The following is a 20,812-nucleotide window of genomic DNA, read 5'->3' on the forward strand; positions in this document are numbered from 1 at the left end:
CCAACATTTCTACCAGTAAAAGTCCTACACTAGAGTGTCAGTGGGAAATTGACAGAGTTACAAACACTTTCAAAATAAGTTAAAGATGAGTGAATATTTGGAATCTATTTTTTGTACTATTAGCCAGGTCTGGTATTTAAACTGTCATCAAACTGTGATGAGTCATAAGAACTGCCATACTGGGTTAGATCAATGGTGCACCTAGCCCAGTATCCTGTCTTCTGACAGTGGCTGGTGCCAGATGCTTCAGAAGGAATGAACAGAAAAGGGCAATTATCCAATGATCCATCTAGTCCCAGCTTCTAGCAATTTGGCTTTAGGAACATCCAGATCATGGGGTTGTGTCCGTGACCGTTTTGGCTAATGGGTTTGTCAAGGTTCCTTCCCCACTCTGAACTCTAGGGTACAGATGTGGGGACCTGCATGAAAGACCCCCTAAGCTTATTCTTACCAGCTTAGGTTAAAAACTTCCTCAAGGTACACACTTTGCCTTGTCCTTGAACCCTATGCTGCCACCACAAGCGTTTTAAACAAAGAACAGGGAAAGAACCCTCTTGGAGACGTCTTCCCCGCAAAATATCCCCCCAAGCCCTACACCCCCTTTCCTGGGGAAGGCTTGATAAAAATCCTCACCAATTTGTACAGGTGAACACAGACCCAAACCCTTGGATCTTAAGAATAATGAAAAAACAATCAGGTTCTTAAAAGAAGAATTTTAATAGAAGAAAAAGTAAAAGAATCAGCTCTGTAAAATCAGGATGGTAAATACCTTACAGGGTAATTAGATTCAAAACATAGAGAATCCCTCTAGGCAAAACCTTAAGTTACAAAAAGACACAAAAACAGGAATATACAGTCCATTCAGCACAGCTATTTTACCAGCCATTAAACAAAAGGAAATCTAACGCATTTCTAGCTAGATTACTTACTAATTTAAGGAGTTATGAAGAGCATTCTTGATCTGTTCCCGGCAAAAGCATCACACAGCCAGACAGACCCTTTGTTCCCCCTCCTCCAGCTTTGAAAGTATCTTGTCTCCTCATTGGTCATTTTGGTCAGGTGCCAGCGAGGTTTTCCTAGCTTCTTAACCCTTTACAGGTGAAAGGGTTTTGCCTCTGGCCAGGAGGGATTTTATAGCACTGTTGAGAGAGAGGAGGTTACCTTTCCCTTTATATTTATGACAGGGTTCATGGAGGATGGCCATTGACCTACATCATTCTTTTTTGAACGCAGTTACACTTTTGGCCTTTGTAATATCCCATGGCAACAAGTATCACAGGCTGACTGTGTGCTGTGTGAAGTAGTACTTCCTTATGTTTGTTTTTATACCTGCTGCCTATTAATTTCATTGGTTTGTGCGTTATCTGAACTAACACTTTCTTGTTAACCTTCTCCACACCATTCTTGGTTTTAATAGACCTCTATCCTATCTCCCCTCAGTAGTCTCTTTTCCAAGCTGACCATTGATGGCCAAGACTTGTGTTTCTACATTTCCGTAAGACACTTATGCATACAGAATTTTACAGTTTTCTACACCTACTTACTAGGATTTTTCCCCCCACTGGAATGAGTTTGAGTATAGCTGCTATTTTTGTACCTCAATAAATGGTTTAAGAGGAGCAGAACTTAACATTCATTTCCCTCCTGTTTATAAAGTATCAATACCATCTTTCCAGTTTAAGAATCCTCAGCTACATGCTGTCAATGTAAGTTAAATATAGATGTATCTGAGATTAGGATTTGGCCTTAAAATGCAGTTATAGGTTTCAATTTATCTCAGTTACACCAGTACAAATCAGGACTAACTCCATTGACTACACATGGCACTGGGACATTAAGATCAAAGGATTTACATCAACATTACAGAACAGAATTTGGATCAGCCTGTATGTACTACAAGTCATGCCTGCTTTCTTCAGCAACAAAAAGACTTCCCTTTAAACTGCTGTTTGCATTGCAGAACCCCTATATCTCTGGGAGAATGAGTTGGATTATTTTCTATTGCTTGCATGGATCATCATTGTTGTTGTGATGTTGCACCCCATAATGCTTTATAGAAATATGTGTATGAGTGTAAATATGACGTAACTGAAATATGTTTTATGCTAGATATGCCATGTAACATATCTTTGCAAAGGTTATGTTCTACTGCACGTATTCATCTTATTCGTATGCATGTATCATTTTTATATCTGAAGTTATGAGTGCTGGCTTGTATTTAAAGTGTGCTGTAAGAAGCACCTAAGGCAGATTTGGTCAACATAGTGTGAAGGGGTTATTCAACTAAACGGAAGTACTTGGCTAACAATGGACTTTGATAGATGCCAATCCACATCTGAGCTTTCCTGGGAATGTTCGGGCTAACGTGTGGGCAATGGCTTGGCCTGCAGAGAACTGAGTCATGCATGGACATGTGACTTGCCCATGTGACTCCAAAACTCCATCTTGTAGCTGTGATTCTACACAGGGGGAGAGAGGGGTTTCCACCCACAAGAGAGAGACTACATAAACCCGTGGAAATCCCTCCATTTTGTCTTTAGCTGGCACAAAAAATAGCCTCTCCACCCCAAAGAGATGCCTGAAAGAAACAAACAAAGGACAGTAACTACAGGGGTATGAGTGATTGCTGGACCCAGACTAGGAGGAAGTCTAGTCTGTAAAAGAAGTCTATTGGAACATCTCTGAGGGTGAGATTTACCTGCATTTACTTTCTTACTGTAGTAGGCTTAGACTTGCATGTTTTTGTTTTATTTTGCTTGGTAATTTACTTGGTTCTGTCTGTTATTACTTGGAACCACTTAAAATCTACTTTTTATATTTAAGAAAATCACTTTTTACTTATTAATTAACCCAGAGCAAGTATTAATTCCTGGGGGAGCAAACAGTTGTGCATATCTCTCTGTCAGTGTTATAGAGGGTGAACAATTTATGAGCTTTATACAGAGTAAAACAGATTTATTTAGGGTTTGGATCCCATTGGGCACTGGGTATCTGGGTGTTGGAGACAGGAGCACTTCTTAAGCTGTTTTCAGTTAAGCCTGCAGCTTCTGGGGGATGTGGTTCAGTCCTGGGTCTGTGTTTGTAGCAGGCTAGCGTGTCTGGCACAACCAGGCAAGGTACCCAAGCTGCCAGGGAAAATGGGCTCAGAGGTAGTCCCAGCTCATCAGGTGGCAGTCCTAAGGGGGTTTCTGTGACCCAAACCATCACAGTTGTTCACTGTCACATGCTACCTTCCAGTTCTGGGAGCCGAGGCTTGCAGAACCCAGTGGATGTTGTGGGAGGTATGTAAGAGAGTCATACTGTTAAAGAGCAGAGAACGTAGATCAATCTGCTGACAGACCATAAGCCTGGGTGTTCATTGTCATCTAGGATATGGAAGACGTTAATGCAGTACTGTTTTTTATACTCCCTGTGAACACATGCATGTTTCTGACAGCCTCAGCAGTGCTGTCATAAATCCTAATTTGCTTGATAACCCCATGGAAGAGATGTAATATATGGTGCAAGTCAAGATAAACCACATTACAACACAGCAAGTAGATTGGTTTTGCTGTTGCAAAGGCCCAGCACTAAGAAATGAAGCAGCTGGAAGACCTGATTGAATCAGTTTGGCTGGTCAGAATGAGCTGTCTGCCAGATATTCTGTCTGTTTTAAGGTCTCAAAGAACAACTCCAAGATGAGTATAGCTTGATTCTGTTTATCAGCCCCAAGTCACATTGCACAGGAGAGAAAGTTGTGGGTCAGATTTACAGTGAATTGTCCACAGATAGATGTGTTTGTGAATGCCAGTCTGACAGCACCTTGAAAGTGATAGCAAATTTTGTCCCTTTTGTAGGACCTATATTCTAACTAAATTCAGAACCAAACAAAGTAGGATCTACTCTAGTTCTGGGGAAGAACTATGAATTGTATAACTTTGCCTGGGCCTGAAATAAGAGACCCTGTGATCTGATAGGTATTAGAGAAGGTGAATCTTTTTCTATTTCCCATTTTCTCCCCATGTGACAAACACTTGGAGAAAGACTCCATGTTGCTTAGCAACCCCCTACAATGCTGAAGGAAATCAGTCAATACAATTCTGAATGAAATCTGCAACAATACACACACACACACACACACACACAGAAAAACCTCACCACTATCTAGAGGACTTAGAGGAAAACCAACACTAGTTATATTTTCCCTAGTTCGTTCCAAAGTCACATTAGCCTTTTGTATGTATCACGCTGTCTAATGTGAATGATTGTGGAAGTGGGGTTTTTTGAGGTGGCAGGGGTGGGTCTGGGATGCATTCTAGGACAGTAAAAATTAATAGCCTACTTTGAATTTAAACAGAGATGGTCATTACAAGTATTCATTATGCATTTAGCCCCCTTTTTTGGTGAGTGAATAATATGCAGGACAGTCTTCATTTATGTTTATGTAGTTATTGGGCCAGCTCCTCACCTGGCATGAATAAGCACAATTTCATGGACTTCAGTCAAGCAACACTGGTAACAACTGAGGAAGTGGCCTATTACTTGTAAGTACTGTACACACCAAGTCTTCATCCTAGGAGTTGCTTTCATTTGCTTTAAATACCTGATATTTGTTATTCCTGGTGTATGATTGGGTATATAAATCACATGCTATTTCTCATCCCTGATTGGGTGACCGAACACATAAAAAAGGTTTACTTCAGGTTAATGTGACTTTGGGACAAAACAAGTATAATTATTCTTGATTTTCCTATAAATCCTCTTGATAGATTTTTTCTGTGTGGACTGTTGCAGCTTTAATTCAAAAGGGAAGGGTAAAAAGAGGGACAATATGAGCACTCATTCAAAATTAAGATGTTGAAAACAAAATTAATCAAGGAACTAAAGGACATGAAGTGACACAATGAAGGAAAGTGAAGGCAGATGCAGTTGAGGGGTGTGTGTAAAAGAGGGGCAGCTGATAGTAATGAATATTTCAGAAGCTAGGCATTATAGAAAAGGATAAGGGAAGCAAAGGGACACAAGGAGAAATGTATGGCCAGTAGAGTTAAAAAACAATAAGAAGGATTTTTAAAAAAAATTATATTAGGAATAAAATGAATCCTAACAATGGAATTGATCCATTACTAGATGGAAATAGTAAAATCAATAATAATGCAGAAGAGGCAGATGTGTTCAATAAATATTTGTTCTGTATTTGGGGAAAAAACAGATTAGTCATGTCATATAACACTTTCTATTTCACTAGTATCTCAGTAGAATGTTAAAGAGTAGCTACTCAAGTCAGTACTTTTAAAATCAGTGAGTCCAAATAACTTGCAGCCAAGATTTTTAAGAGAACTGGTTGAGGAACTCAATGGACCATTAATGTTGATTTTCAATACCTCTTGGAACACCGGGGAAGTTCCAGAAAACTGGAAGAAACCAAATATTGGCATAACATTTAAAAGGGTACATGGAATGACCCGGCTAATTATAGACTTGTCATTCTGACATTGATCTTGTGTAAAGATAATGGAGTAGCTGATATGGGACTCTATTAATAAACAATTAAAGGCAGGTAATATAATTAAAGCTAATCAACATGGGTTTCTAGAAAACTGATCCTGTCAAACTGATAATTTTTTTAAAATGAGATTACAAATTTGGTTGATAAAGGCAATTGTGTTGATGTAGCATATGTAGATTTCTGTAAGTCATTTAACTTGGTACCTCAGGACATTTTGATTTAAAGGCTAGAAAGATATAAAATGAAAATGGCACATATTATGTAACTGTTAGGTCTCAAAAATGTAATTGTACATGAGGAAATCATCAAATGGGTGTGTTTCCAGTGGGATGCTCCAAGGATCAGTTCTTTGCCCAAGTGATAAAGTTTGAAGATGACACACAAATTTGGGAAGCAGTAAATAATGAAGAGGACCGGTCACTGGTACAGAGCGATCTGGACCTCTTGGTAAGCTGGATGCAAGCAAACAATATGAGTTTTAATATGGCTAAATGTAAGTATTTAGGAACAAAGAATGTAGGCCATACTTACATGAAGGGGCATTCTATCATGGGAAAGTGACTGAGAAAGATCTGGGGGGTCATGGTGGATAATCAGCTGAGCACAAGCTCCCTGAATGATGCTGTGATGAAAAGAGCTAATGTAATCCTTGGATGCATAAATGGACATTTCAAGTAGGAGTAGAGAGGTTATTTTACCTCTGTATCTGGCACTGGTGTGACTGCTGCTGGAATACTGTGTCCAGTTCTGGTGTCCACGCTTCAAGAATAATGTTGATAAATTGGAGAGGATTCAGCCAAGAGACATGAGAATGATAAAAGGATTAGATAATATACCTTTAGTGATTCAACTCCTTGAGTTTATCTATTTAGCTTAACAATAAAGCTTAAAGGGTGACTTGATTACAGTTTATAAGTTACTATATGGGGAACAAACATTTAATAATGGGCTCTTTAAATTTATCAGAGAGAGGTATAACAATGCAATGGCTGGAAGTTGAAGAGGGACAAATTCCCACTGGAAATGAGGTGTTATCAGTGAGGGTAAGTTTTTCCAGTCACTGAATTTTTAAGTCAAGATTGGATGTTTTTCTAAAGATATGGTCTAGAAATTATTTTGGGGATGTTCTATCACGATTGTCCCTTCTGACCTTGGAATCTATGATGAATTCAGAAGGAATTTTTGGACAGTCATTGGTGCAAAAAGTGCATGAAACACTCAGGGGTATTTGTGAAAATGCTCACAAACACCAACTGGTTTTCCAAATGCTCAAGAATAATGATTAATAGGACCTCTTCCAAATCATAGCAAGCTGAAATTGGTGCTTATATTCATAGAATATATTCACATGCCTGTTTGTGTTTTACTGTTAAAACATTTGTTACCATAACTCAGAATTAGAGCTGGTCCGGTTGTATTGGTGAAGTGACAATATGGAAAAAATGGCACTGGTTAGCTGCACCAATAAATCTGATGCATTTATGGCTGTTTTAACATTGCCAAGTACAGTGGAAAGGATGATCAGTCTCAGTCTATTTCTCTTTAGACCACGTTAGCTCCCTGCTTTAAAGGAAAAACAGCAGAAGTGTACTCTTGCTTCTCTCTCGGCAAACTATTCAGTTCAGAATCCAGGCCCAAGTTAGGTCCTGGTTCTGTATGAATGGAACTTCTTGCACAAGCAAAGAACTGCTGAAACAACTGAGGCTTGACACATACACACAGTGGTTTGGCCAGGAGGTTCAGAGTCAGAAGGTTCCCCCAAACTAGTATCTAAAAGCATACTTCCTCCCTCCCAATATATTCCTTTAGCGCTCCAAGATGTAATATGTAGTTTTAAAAGCTACAATAGATAATGCTAATCCAGTGCGATTTCTAGATCTACACTTTCAGGACTTCACATTTCTGCATTCCTGAATGTTTAGTCTAGTGTTATGAACTGGCCCTCTAAAGATATTCAGTATTTTCTCCCTTCATTGACTGTCCTGTAGCTTTAATTCAGGAGAGACAGGGGTGTTTACACATTGACAACAAGCTGTGTGGGTATACCAGCTTGTTATAATGCATAAACTATCCACACACAAATCACTGTTCCTTGATATTAACACAAATTTAGCTGACTAGAAAAACAAAACAAAACACTGGAGTTTGTGTGTTTTGTTTTGTAAGTCATCTGAATCGCAGCCACACAAAAGAAAGCTTTATAATTGATTCTTGAGATAAAGGTCAGCCAGGGAAAACATTTTATAAAATAATCCCTAGCTTTGATTTTTCAATCTTCTGTTCTGATAAACCATCAGCAACTCCCTCCTACCCTTTTGTTTTTCCATTATATATAATATTTTGTTTTAATTTAAAAAAAAATCATTACCATTAGGAAAAGCTACAAAACCAGAGGTCTTGCCAGCACAACTTTGTTTTTTTCCCTTTAGACTTTAGCAATTTGCTTTCCACAATGATTGTGGTATGTAAACTCCCTTACCATTTGTATTTAATGTAGAGCAGTTCACCATACTGCATGCTAAGGAATTATGCTGGCTAAGTCTCACTCTCAGCACTATGGAAAGATTGAATGTTTCAAAGCTGAACCTATATATCTTGTGGGAGCAATGGTCAGCCAGAGGATGAGAGGGTTCAAGATATTTATTAGTGTTTATCTCTTTAGCCCATCAGCAGGGCATGCTCACTACTAGGAGTGTGATACAACATAGTTGGCATCTGATATGAAAAGCATTAAAAAAATAATTAAAAAAAAAGAGGAGGAGGAAGGATTCCTTTGACAGGAACAATTTGTGTTGTTGATATATTTGGTATTACCCATCAGTAGTTTATTTAAGATCCAGCTCAATAACTAAGGGCCCCTCAGAGGTCAGAATTTCAGAAAAATAGATATTTTGAGATAGCAAGTGATGACTCTGGCCCTATAGGACAAGGGGACAGTTGCCCCCTGACCTTGGTTTGCCTCCTCAGACTTTTGATTGGCCTATATGTCTTCCCTGACTTTGCAGGATATGATATAATCACATATAATGTTCTGTATGCTGGCACAACTTTGCCACCTCAGAATTTCAGAAAAACCTGATCACTCTATTTTCATTATTCAAGCTGAGCAGAATGGTGAAAACCAGTGTTCAGAGCACAGTCCAGCTGGGAGAGGAGTTTCCCAGCAAGGGAATATGAAGTCAGTTGGGATTCACTCTAGACAAAGGTTGTGACCTGCATCCTCTCAATTCCATGGGCCAGCAGAAACCCTCCTGCCTCTTGTCACAGCACCCTCTTTCAGCTCTTCCTGTACCCATAGAAGCCAGGAGCTATTGGACTGCATTTCTTCACCCTGTGAGATGGGGGAAGAGGTGCATGTACACAACAGGGTCAGAGAAGACTAATGGCCTGAGATCCATTGGAAATTCTGGGCCCAGCTGCAGAGGTTCTGTCCCTCTGTGGTCTTATGAAAGCCTCCCCTTGCAACACTGTCAGTGTGGTCATGCTGTCTTTGATTCCCACATAGCACCTGCGTTCTGTAACTCCTCCAGTGCGAGCACCCAGAATATACAAGATGAGGGTATCTGCTTCAGGCACCGTTAAGTGATCAGAGGTTTCCTAGTAGGAGGGAACATGCCACATAGAGCAGGGGTTCTCAAACTGGGGGTCAGGACCCCTCAGGGGGTCGCGAGGTTATTACATGGAGGGTTGCAAGCTGTCAGCCTCCACCCCAAACCCTGCTTTGCCTCCAGCATTTATAATCATGTTAAATATATAAAAAAGTGTTTTTAATTTATAAGGTGGGGTTACTCACAGGCTTGCTATGTGAAAGGAGTCACCAGTACAAAAGTTTGAGAACCTCTGACATAGAGGGACTGTTCTACAGCTCCTCCAGGATTGTACAGTTACACACAGGGGATATTGGCAGCTATGTACAGAGCGGTAACATATGAAGCCTTGTTTTACTCTCCCAGTTTCCCACTTTGTATCATGCAATTGCGTCAAGGACTAGAGGAGGAAGTATAGAGGCCGCATGAATTAGACGGTGCCGAAAGGAAAACTGGCAAGGTATCCCTTTAGCATTGGTAAAAATTTAATTATACTCATTTATCTCCTCTTTGACAGACTAGGCCGAATCTGGAGGCCTTAATCCACCTTACAAACAACAGGCCCAAGCCTCCCCCTGCAAAAATCCCAACCCTCAGTCCTTACTTAAGCAAACACCCAAGTTCATTGGGAATTTGCTGAGTCAGGACCTCAGGCTTGGTCCACAGAGAATATGAACTGCAAAGCTCACTGGGAGCCTCATCTCCCTATCAGGAGTATTATGTATTTATTTGGCAGAGAGAATGCTAAACGGGGCCTTAAGACATATCAGTGAATCATAAAAATATGGAACAATAGAGACCAGAGCTCGTTTAGATGCTTTTCAGCCACTTGCTTCTGTAAGATGGCGGGGGGTGGGGTGGGGGAGGGAAGAGGAGGATATCTGTGTCTGGCAAAATGGAATGTTAAGGGTGTCAGCTACAAAATGATGAAAATATCTGTCAAGTGACAAGAAGCCAGTGGCACATCAAATAGCAAAGGAGGACTATGCAGATAACAGCTGTCTGACAAGGGAACAGCTTCCGTTGATTGGATGCCGTCTCCAAGGAACGTGGACTGATTCTTTGCTTCCTGACCTTGAAAATGGAAATAATTTTAGAGGCAGCTTTCTCCCATTTGCAGAAGTGTAAGCACGTTTGTTTCTCTCAAATTCATTTGAATACATATGACAGAGTCCATGAGAGGGGAAGGTTACTCCTCATTTATCAGAGAGTGTTCTACTATCCCCACAGGGGCAAGCTGCAGTTTTTAATATAAGTGGCAGGTTTAAGTTCTGGGGTTGACTTTTGTCTCACATAAAAGATGAGACAAAGGCTGAGGACATGGCTGAGATCCTGGTGATAGGAGGGAGATATGTTCTGAGCAAAATTTCCTCACACATTGGATGTGTGTTTGTGTGGGGAGGGGAGAGGAAGAGTGGCACGTTGTGGGGCTGAAGTCAATGCCGGGGGGAAAATGAAAATAAAACAGCATAATTTCACTGGCACTCTTCCAGTTAGCGTGAGCAGACAAGAGGGAAGTCTGAACATCACAGCATGATTACGGCAGCCATCCTAAATTTCCCCCATTCAGAATTCTTAAAGAAGACTCTATACAAACAAGTATTTTCTTTGCTTATTACCAAAGCAAACAGAATTCTGCCAGGAATTCTGGCTACACTTCTGAGGATTTCTCCTCACTAAGGTCTAGAACTCACAAGGAATTGAACACTTCTTAAACACCGCTGGGCACCCCTATCTCCCACTGAAGTCCCTGAGGATTGATGGTACTCAGTGCCTTCCAGGAGCTGTAGAATCTCTGAATAGGTGGGGCAGGGCTGGGTCCTTTTAATTTGATATCCTACTTGTCCATACTCACCATTTTAATGCCAAGTATAGTTGCAAGAGGAAAAGAGGATGATTGAAATGTTCACTGTGGTTTATTAAACTGAACTCTATTTGCAGCAGCCTATATTCTGTCCCTATCTCACTCACCACCCCTTTCAGCCAAAATGAATGTAGGGCTACGTTTATATATAGTCACAATCAGTGCTTCAACTACCTGAGCTCTTCTGCTGATCTGAGCACACTGCAGACCAGCAGGGGAGAGCAAAGTGACTGTCACTTTTGCAGTTCTGGCTCCAACAAGGGGTTCAGCCTTCAGCCTAGCTATGTCCTGTGCATGGGTCTAAATTCCACCCTGTTTGATGCAGTTTCCAAGGGACCAGCTGGCAGCCCACAGTGGGTGGAGAACAGCATGCTCTGGCCTCCCCCACCAGAGCCAGGTTCCCAACATGCACCAGCCCCTAGGGCTGCTAGGAAGTGGGCTGTGTCGGGCTGTTCTGCCAGCTCTAAATCAGATAGATCAGATTATTCTCCAGTGTTGCAATCCAGCTAATTTATGGGTGGAATAAAGGATCTAGGTTTTTAGAGCAGGTGAAATGCTAGGGGTAGAGGTGCAATGAAAGGAACTTGACAGCACCCTGGGTGCGTTCTGGAATGGCCCACTCCTAAGTGCAGAGGCGCACCTGGGACATAGGCCCACAAACATACATGCTGTATGGCAGAAACCACCACCCATGGCCACTATTCCTGCCCCTACCCTGCAGTAGATAAGTCCCAGCTACAGTAAGTTGGAGCTGAAGGGTCTGTTCTTCAGCTACTCCAGTAACGTGTACATGGGGCTGCCTACTCAAACTAGCTGAAATTCACTACTGTGCAGAAGGCCAATACGAGCCCTCAAAGCAAGTGCTGAACAGAGGCAACTTTCACCTGCTAGGTTCTCTTTTCACAGATTCCACCCCAAGTGGGGTATTAGACACATTTTCAAATTTGCTGCCTTTTGACTGTTCTCTCTCAAGCTTTCTGAAATTGGAATGTTATTTAAAACTGGGTGAAGCAGAACCAGGACACATGGCATACATAAAGGGGCATCAGGCACAGACAATCACCTTAGGAGGGCTGTACTAGACTTTAAGAATAACGTGTTCTTTAGTTAGACATGACAAAGCACAGTGAGTGTAAGTCGGACATTTTCCCAGCTTCTCTGTGGGGATGACAGTGTGTTGTCAGGATTGGGCTGGGTCCTAAATAGAACATCTGTGCGTTCATAAGGCTCCCTTGACCTAATTGGAACTGGTGCACCAAGGGGAGAAAAAGCTACAAAATTGTTTTAAAGCTCTGAGCAATTATAACGCCCCTTATAGTGCCAGTATCACTAAGAGGATTTGTGCTGGATTATAGCTAATTTTAACATGATTTAATGCTGTATGAACACTACAGTCCACAGCAGGCCTGATTCTTCAAAAACATCCAAATTTGGGGGAAGAGGGAGAAAAAGAATGAAGGATGGGGCAACTTTAGCTGTAATGTCATTTCTTGATTTTTTTTTAAAAGCAAAGAATAAGTCTTAAAATAATGTTACAATTTACATGTGATGTTTGTAACAAAAGCAAGGAAACTCCAAGCTACCCAGCTGCCACTTCAACCTCAGCTCACCCTGTTGTACAGAGGTATTGTACAGGTCTCAGAAGAGCATGTGATCACATATGACATAACACTAAGGCTCAACAGGTGACTGAAGGATGGAACAAAGAGCCCTAATGCTGAATCTTTGTATCTCTAGGTTTAGATTTTTTTAAATGCCATTTTAAGAAGGCTAAGTATTCCTTTCTTTCAGGCTTATTTTAATTGTAATGTGACAGACTGGGCAGACCCCAACTGGTGTAGGGAGAAAATTAGCCTGTCCCTAAACATGGGACTTATATGGGTCTGCCCTCAGTGTAGGGATTTCAGAGGAGCAGGGCTGTATGCAGCTAATGATCATCTCACCCTCAGAAAGATGGAAGTGACAGTTTATAAGAGTGGGAGGAAGCATGGCCTTGTGATTAAGGTTTTGGACTGGGACTCTGGAGATCTTGCTTCAGTTCTTGTTTTGCTATAGATGGTGTGTGACCTTGGGCTCTGCACTTCATCTCTGTACCTCAGTTCTTCAACTGGTAAAACAGGAATAGCATTTTCCTGCCTTATTGGCCAGGGGGGTTGTGAAAATACCAGGGGTTCTGAGAACCTCATAATTCATGTAATGGAAGCTATATGGAGTCCTTCAGCTACATAGAAGGGAGAGGACTTGGAAATTGTGGAGGTACAGGGAGAAGAGACTGAACTTAGAGCCTCTGTGCCCAACCTTGGAAACCAATAAGGTAGGAAAAGGCTCAGGGGCCCTGAACCACATCCATGGCTGAATAGCACATTGTGCAATTCAGAGGGTGTACAAAGATGTCCTTAACACACCTTCACAGACAGCAAATCCCAGGCCAATTGTGCACGAGGTTGATATTCCCTGGCACAGGTAAGAGTAGCTTGAGATCTGCCTTTTGGCAGCCAGAGAGCACCTGGTCAGAGGGAAGCAGTGACCCTTTTCCTCTAAGACAGCGGCAGGGAGATGTTAGCTAAGTAGCTAAATTGGCCCTATGACTGGCTCTAATGGGGACACTATGGCTCCACTATGGAGGCCTGTTTTGTCTAGTAGTGCAGAGCATCTGCAGTACAAGGTGTGGGAAATGAGGCTAAGAAGTTGTGCTGCATTACACATCACCTCTGAGTTTGGCCCTGACTATGGACTGGCCTGACCATGCTCTTACAAGTATTGTAATTGATTGATGAATAGGATGCTTTCATATTCGCCCCTTGGTAGACTTTATGTCAGTAGTATATTACATTTATTTTGTGGTGCCAAAATAAGTACACCCAACTGAACTCTAATCCATCCTATTGAAACCCACTTAGGAAATAAATTCACTCCCAATATACATCAGGTGAGGCTATAATATCGGAACAACTAGCATCAAGGACTGTGGCCCAGGTTCTCTGTTGCATCCACTTTCAGCTGCATGTGGGGGAGCAGAGAGGTGTCATGCAGCAAGTTACAGCTGCCTGATTCTCTGGCGGCGTCAGCCAAGTATGATGAAACTCAGATACTCAGATCAAGGTAAACTGTTAGTTCTTTGGTGCTTGAATAGACTGTACATTGGGTGGGATTTCACTCGATAGGGAATCGACTTACAGTGAAACTCTGCTTACAGTGAAGTGGTATGAAAGTCATAGGAAAATGGAGGTATAAAGCAAATTAACTCCCATGAAGCATTGCAGCAGCATTTCTGAATAGAATTTTTTGGGGGCCATTTGATTTTTCAGAAAAAAATAGTTTTCCATGGAAGGCAGGTACTTTATTTATTTTTGCAAAAATAAATAAATAAATAAATATTGTTTAATCAAAAACCTGATTTTAAGAAAATTTTCAGATAGCCCTAATTCATAGGATTTGTGTACAGGGGTTAATGACCCACAGTGAAGTTTCAGTCTACTAGTGCTAATATCCTTGGTTGCAATTATCACCTAGGAAATGAGTGTTAATGTAGATTTTTGCATTCAGAGGGCCAGATGTTCAACTGGCGTTAAGTTGGTGCAGCTGCAGTGACTTCCCTAGAGCTATGCCAATACACGCCAGCTGAGGATTCAGCCCAGAATTTATTAGATTCCAGTTTACTTTAAGAGTTAAAATAAAGCAATCCAGCCACTTTGCATCCATGTGCTCACTTTAACACCAGTTCATTTAGCTGGAAGATGTTGTAGGTCAAACTGATGAGTGGTTAAGCAGCAATAACATAGCAGCATGCAGGATCACGTATTGTCCATTTTATAGTTTTGGGTTTTTTTAAGGGAGGCATTTCTGGAAAGGAGCTAGCAAGAAATATGGTGACTTGACTTAATATAGCAACTAGCTTTGGACTGTGGCCCCTTTAGTTTAGCAAAGGGCTGCTTTCCTTTCTTCTGTAAAATACTCAGATTGACACCATTTAAAAAGTTATCCAATCAAAGGGAAGATGGCCTGACACCTAGAAAAAAATATATACAAATTTGTAATTTTAAAATGTCACATTTCTGTGAAGGGAGACACAGGTGCTGTGTCAAAGTGCTCCATTGCTTGAAATGTAGCACAGCATACATTTTCCCAGTTTACTACACTGGCTGTTATGTTGTACCTCATAGCTTAGAATCAATAGTGTCAAGGCAATTTCCTTAACATGCCATCTATAAGAGATTATGGAAGGGGGGCGGGGGAAGGGTTTTCCTTAGTGGCTAATGCCTTAAAGTTCAAATGAGGCAATATATAGTAAAATAAATTCAATCTCTATTTTCACTCCTTGCAATTTTAGTGGAGACTAAATGAAATGGAACTGTGTTGATTCTAACCAGTTCAATATCTCTTCACTTTCTAATAATCAAGGTCATTTTTACCTTCATGGAAAGAGAAGCCAAATGTAAAAAAACTCATCCAGACTGAACAAAAACATTTTGCACTTTTTCAAAAGCCAGGTAGATGACTGATATATTATGTAATTCATTTCATGGCACACAGCTGAATGTTTTTTATAGATAGTGTTTAACCTTGCCAGGTTTGCACAGAGATAATCACCCCTTTGAGGATAAAAAAAAAAATCACATTTAACATTAGAGGAAAAGGGGGCGGGGGGGAATCTGAGGCATGCAACAGATCTATCCAGGGAGATGATGATTAGAACAGTTTTTATTGCGATGTTATTAGCCAGTGGTTGTTATAACATCAGAAATACCATGATAACTGCTTAGACTTAGATTTTGGTACAGCCGCTGAGGGATGACAAAACAGTAATGTAAACTGTATAAGCGTATTTCTGTCCTGACTAATAGGGCTGGCAAATAGATTTATAAAAGTTTGCTCATATTTAGTGTTGGAGATATTCTAAGACTACTGGAGCTTCACTTGGGTTTGAGTTTATGATGTTAATTGATTAGTAGTGCTGGTATCTGGTGGTAAGTGAATAGAGGAAGGGCAAAAGGAACTGTAAGTCCGGAAGGCACCTTTGCCCCATGGGGGAAATACATCAAGGGCAAAATTCACTCTTGTGCAGGGGTCAGCACAAAGCTCATGCATCATTTAAGCCCAATGCTGATCTCAAGATCTTCTATGGGAATTAAAGGGCACAGAAAGCCAGCACAAGGGTGAACTTGACCCAGAAAGAGGAAAAATGTTTCCATCTTTTGGTCTTACTATGTAGGGATGGGCAAATCAGTTCTGATTAAAAGCTTCCACACAAAGGGGAACCAAACCTAAAACCAAACTCTTAACCAAATATTTCAGTTTGCAACTTGAGTAACTTTTAAAAAAATATTTTAAATTCCCATGCTACTTATGCACTTTCTGCTTCTGGCCACATGTGGGACTGGCTGATGGTATAGTTGCACTTCCAATGAGAAAATCTGTTCTTATGCTATTTCCAGCCCAAACAGAAGCAGGAAGTGTTGGAACTATCACAAGAGCTTTTTCCTCCATAGATTTTCTACTCAATTTTTACAGACTTTGAGATTTGGATAGTTCAGAAATTCACAAAAGCCATCATGCTAGGTGGGAAGCCCACTAAAATAGCCAATGGGAGATATCAAGGGCAGAGGTATATGCTAAGCTATGCCCCTCTTAGAGATAGGCACCTAAGTCCTGGTTACAGGGAGGAACCAATCTCTGCTTGTGATTCTACGGTGTGAGCTCTCTCCTGGAGTTCGATACCTGGGGGGGCAAGGAATAACAGGGAGAGGAGGATCTCCCATACAACTTAGCCTACAGGTTAGGGCACTGAACTGGAGTCTCCTACTTCCCAGGTGAAGTCCCCTCTTCACCTGATAAGGAAGAGGGATTTGAACAGGGATCTGCTACCTCTCAGGAGAGTTCTCTAACCACTGGGCTGTGGGTTATTTTGATGTGGGGTTTCCCCAATTTCTCCTGGGGAAGCTGTTGCACTTTGGATTAAATAATTAAGGTCATTGGCTGACACACAGAGAGAGAACATGTGTGAGCAAGAAAGCATGAGAATACTCATCGGGTTATAGTCAGAGCATTCACCAGGATGTGCTAGACCCAGGAGCCAGTTCCCCTGCTCCAATTACTTTGATCATGTATCCACAATGGAACAGCTTCAACAAGAGACTGAGGGAGGCCCACATGGGAATATCCCATAGCCCACTGATTAGAGCACTCATCTGAGAAGTGATCTGAGATCCCGGTTTAAGTTTATCCTCATCAGGCAGAAGGGGGACTTGACTCAGGGGTTTCCTACATCACAAGGAAAGGGGCGGGCAAACTTTTTGGCCTGAGGGCTTCATCGGGTTTCGAAAATTATATGGAGGGCTGGTTAGGGGAGGGGGGCGTGCCCCCACATCTGCCCCTCCCTGTTTTTGCCCCCTGATGCCCTCCCCTGGGACTCCTGCCCCATCCAACTCCCCCTGTTCCCTGATGGGCCCCCCCCCAGGACCCATGCCCCATCCACCCCCCCCGGCTTCCTGTCCCTTGATCACACCCAGAACCCCTGCCCCTGACTGCCCCCCGCCATCCCATCCAACCCCTCCTCTCATTCCTGACGGCCCCCCCTCCCCCCGGGACCCCTGCCCCATCCAACCACCCCTTCTCCCTGTCCCCTGACCGCCCCCGGAACCCCTGCCCCTGACTGCCCCCTGCCGCCCCATCCGACCCCCCACTCCTTCCTGACTGCCTCCCCCGGGACCCCTGCCCCCATTCAACCCCCCTGTTCCCCGCCCTCTGACTGCCCCGACCCCTATCCACCCCCCGCCCCTTGACCCCCTCCCCCCAAACTTCCCTGCCCTCTATCCAACCCCCCCGCTCCCTGCCCCCTTACCGCGCTGCCTGGAGCACCGGTGGCTGGCGGCGCTATGGCCGTGCCGCCCAGCTGGAGCCAGCCACGCCACCGCGCAGCACAGAGCACCAGCTCAGTGGCACAGTGAGCTGAGGCTGTGGGGGAGGGGGAACAGCAGGGGAGGGGCCAGGAGCTCAGGGGCCAGGCAGGAAGGTCCTGCGGGCTGGATGTGGCCCGTGGGTCGTAGTTTGCCCATAGGTGATTACCCTAACCACTGAGCTAAAAGTTGAGGGAGCTTTTCCTTCCTACCGTGGCCATGTTGTAAGAGCTTGCCTGCAGGGCCTGATTTGGCAGGCAAATTCAGAGCACACTTATTGGATCAGGGCATGCAGGCAAGTTACAGAGGAGCATCTATCTTCTTCCCCCAGTTTGTGGAAGATTCTGGGGCTTAGGCAAGAGATGGAGTCCAGATGCCTATAGGGAGGCAGCAGCGCACATGCCCAGAGGAAGAAACAGGTGACTAGGGACCTTCTTCTGCAAAATGTAAGTACTTAGGGAACTTCTACAGTGGAAGTTTAGAAACCTTCACTGTTAGGCAGGTGGGTTTGTGTATTGCAGAGGTGCACAAACTGGGACTTAGCTTCTTTTGTGCATCTAGGACTAAATTAGTAAATACAAGGGCCAAATCCTGCAAGTCTTTACTCTTGTGATTAATGCAGTTAAGAGTCTAATTAAGTTCAATAGCACTATTCACTTGAGCAAGGATTATTCGTCAATTCAATTCACCACTTGTGCAGACAACCAACATGTGGCCTTTGACCCAAAACAGAGTTTAAATGTTGCCAATGCCTTTTGCTGTCTCTCTTCAGTGGAAGAAATTTCCCCTTTGAGAAAGGGTTAGCAGGATCAGGCTCAAGGATAGCATATTATTACCAGTAGATGTGTGCTTTTCTTCGTAACAGCCTAATTTACCCTGTTTCTTAAATGCACGACCAGCTAAACTGATACGTGAAATGTTTGTTCCTTACAAAGTCTGAGAGGCCAGATCAAATCTCATGCAGTTTAAACCACTTCATAGACCATAGTGGACATCCTCAAATCTCATTATGACCTTAGGCCTTGTCTACACTGCAGTTGCGTCGTTAAAACTTTTGTCGCTTAGGAGTGTGAAACACCCCCTGAATGACAAAAATTTTAATGATGAAAAGCACCAGTATGGACAGCAATTGTCAGCAAGAGGTGCTCTCCTGCCCACGAAGCTACCACCCTTTATTGGGGGTGGTTTTATTTTGTTGTCAGGAGAGCTCTCTCCTGGCAACAAAGAGCAGCTACACTGAGTGTCTTACAACAGCCATGCTGTTGTAAGGTGCACAGTGTAGTCATAGCCTTAAGTGATAGATGTTAGCAAGTAGAAGAACTAGATGTATTCTTTGAACAGATGCTATTGTTACAAGCTAGGTGAAATGTTGTTATGAGTTAAGTTAAAGCCTTGTTCAAATTGATGTGTGAATGCACCCCTCATTTAAGATAGTTAAAAGAGACAGTTAAGGTTAGACAGATAGTTAAAAGAGACACCTAAAACAAGGCCTAACTGGGTCTGCTCAGAGACTAGTGCCATGTGGATGCAGGGAGTTTCCCCAACGGGGTAGGGAGAGCAGGTGTGTGTGGGTGCGGAATTCATGAAGAATCTGAGAACAGATTGTGACGTTACACTCCATATGCTTTATAAAAATGGGTTTATAAGTGTGAATATGATGTAACTGTAATATGCTTTATGCAAAAGGTCTCTTGTAAGGCATCATTACAAAGCGTAGAATCTACTGAGCGTGTTCATTCTATTTGTATGAATGTATCATTCTTGTATCTGAAACTAGAAATATGAAATATTACTCTGAAGTCCTGTGGTAATTATGCAAAGTGTGGGCCATTATGGTGGCTTGGAATCTTGATGGCTCCCATTAACTAGGACAATTGGTTGTGAATGGCTCTGTTTACCTGCAAAACTTCCTGGGTACGTGCTGGCCAGCCTTGGAAGAATGGAGACTAGGGGTCTCACAGGACATGTGACCATGTCACATGATACTGGAATCCATCTTAAACCTAGTGCTTTTCCACTTAGAAGGAGGGGTGGGAACTGAGAGAGAGACAAAGGATTCCCACCTTGTGCCAAAGCTATAAAAGGGGGTGGAACAGAAAAGAGGAGTCCTAGTCATGTGGAATTATCTGCTTTTCATCCAAGATGCCGGCTGGAACTAACCAGATCTGTACCAGGGGAAAGGATTGGGCCCAGACTAGGAAGAAGTCTAGTCTGTGAAAGAAGCCTATTGGAACATCTAAGGATGAGATTTACCTGTATTCAGTTTCTTAATGTATTAGGCTTAGACTTGCGTGTTTTGTTTTATTTTGCTTTATTCTGTCTGCTATTACTGGAAACCACTTAAATCCTGCTTTTTATACTTAATACAATCACTTTTGCTTATTAATTGACCCAGAGTAAGTAACTGACACCTGGGGAGCAAACAGCTGTGCATATCTCTCTCTATCAGTGTTATTGAGGGTGGACAGTTTATGAGTTTACCCTGTATAAGCTTTATACAGAGTAAAACAGATTTATTTGGGGTTTGGATCCTATTGGGAACTGGGTGTCTGGATGCTTGAGGTAGGTGACCCGCTGAGCAGTTTTTGGTTAAAATCTGCAGCTTTGGGGGTGTGGTTCAGACCCTGGTTCTGTGTTGCAGCAGGCTAATGTGTCTGGCTCAACAAGCAGGGTTCTGGAGTCCCAAGCTGGCAGGGAAAACGGGCTCAGAGGTAATCTCAGCACATCCAGTGACAGTCCCAAGGGGGTCTCTGTGACCCAACCCATCACACAGATAAGAATGAAAAGGGAGGCAAAAGCAGAAAAGGCAGCCAATAGCCTGTGAGCACAGCGTGACTGCTAGAGAGCATGCCTCAGAGTCTGCTGGTTAAAGAGGCTTGAGCTTGTAAACTAAAGAAACTGCTCCTTTTGGTTTTGGTTCCTCTTGCATTTGGAGAAGATGGACTTTGTCCACTCCTTGTGGATAAACAAGATTGCA

The 20,812-nt window shown here is 42.5% G+C and overlaps 1 long non-coding RNA gene across 2 annotated transcripts in view; it reads right to left on the reverse strand.

The window, feature by feature from the left end:
* Positions 1-781: 781 nt before the first annotated feature.
* Positions 782-20,812, reverse strand: part of LOC140906016 (uncharacterized) — a 181,953-nt gene continuing 161,922 nt past the window's right edge. For both annotated transcript variants that reach the window (XR_012157025.1, XR_012157024.1), the window contains one exon: positions 782-1,139. This is a non-coding gene — a long non-coding RNA (uncharacterized lncRNA). The remainder of the gene's footprint in view (positions 1,140-20,812) is intronic.

The sequence above is a fragment of the Lepidochelys kempii genome, chromosome 2 (assembly GCF_965140265.1).
Source record: "Lepidochelys kempii isolate rLepKem1 chromosome 2, rLepKem1.hap2, whole genome shotgun sequence".
NCBI lineage: Eukaryota > Metazoa > Chordata > Testudines > Cheloniidae > Lepidochelys > Lepidochelys kempii.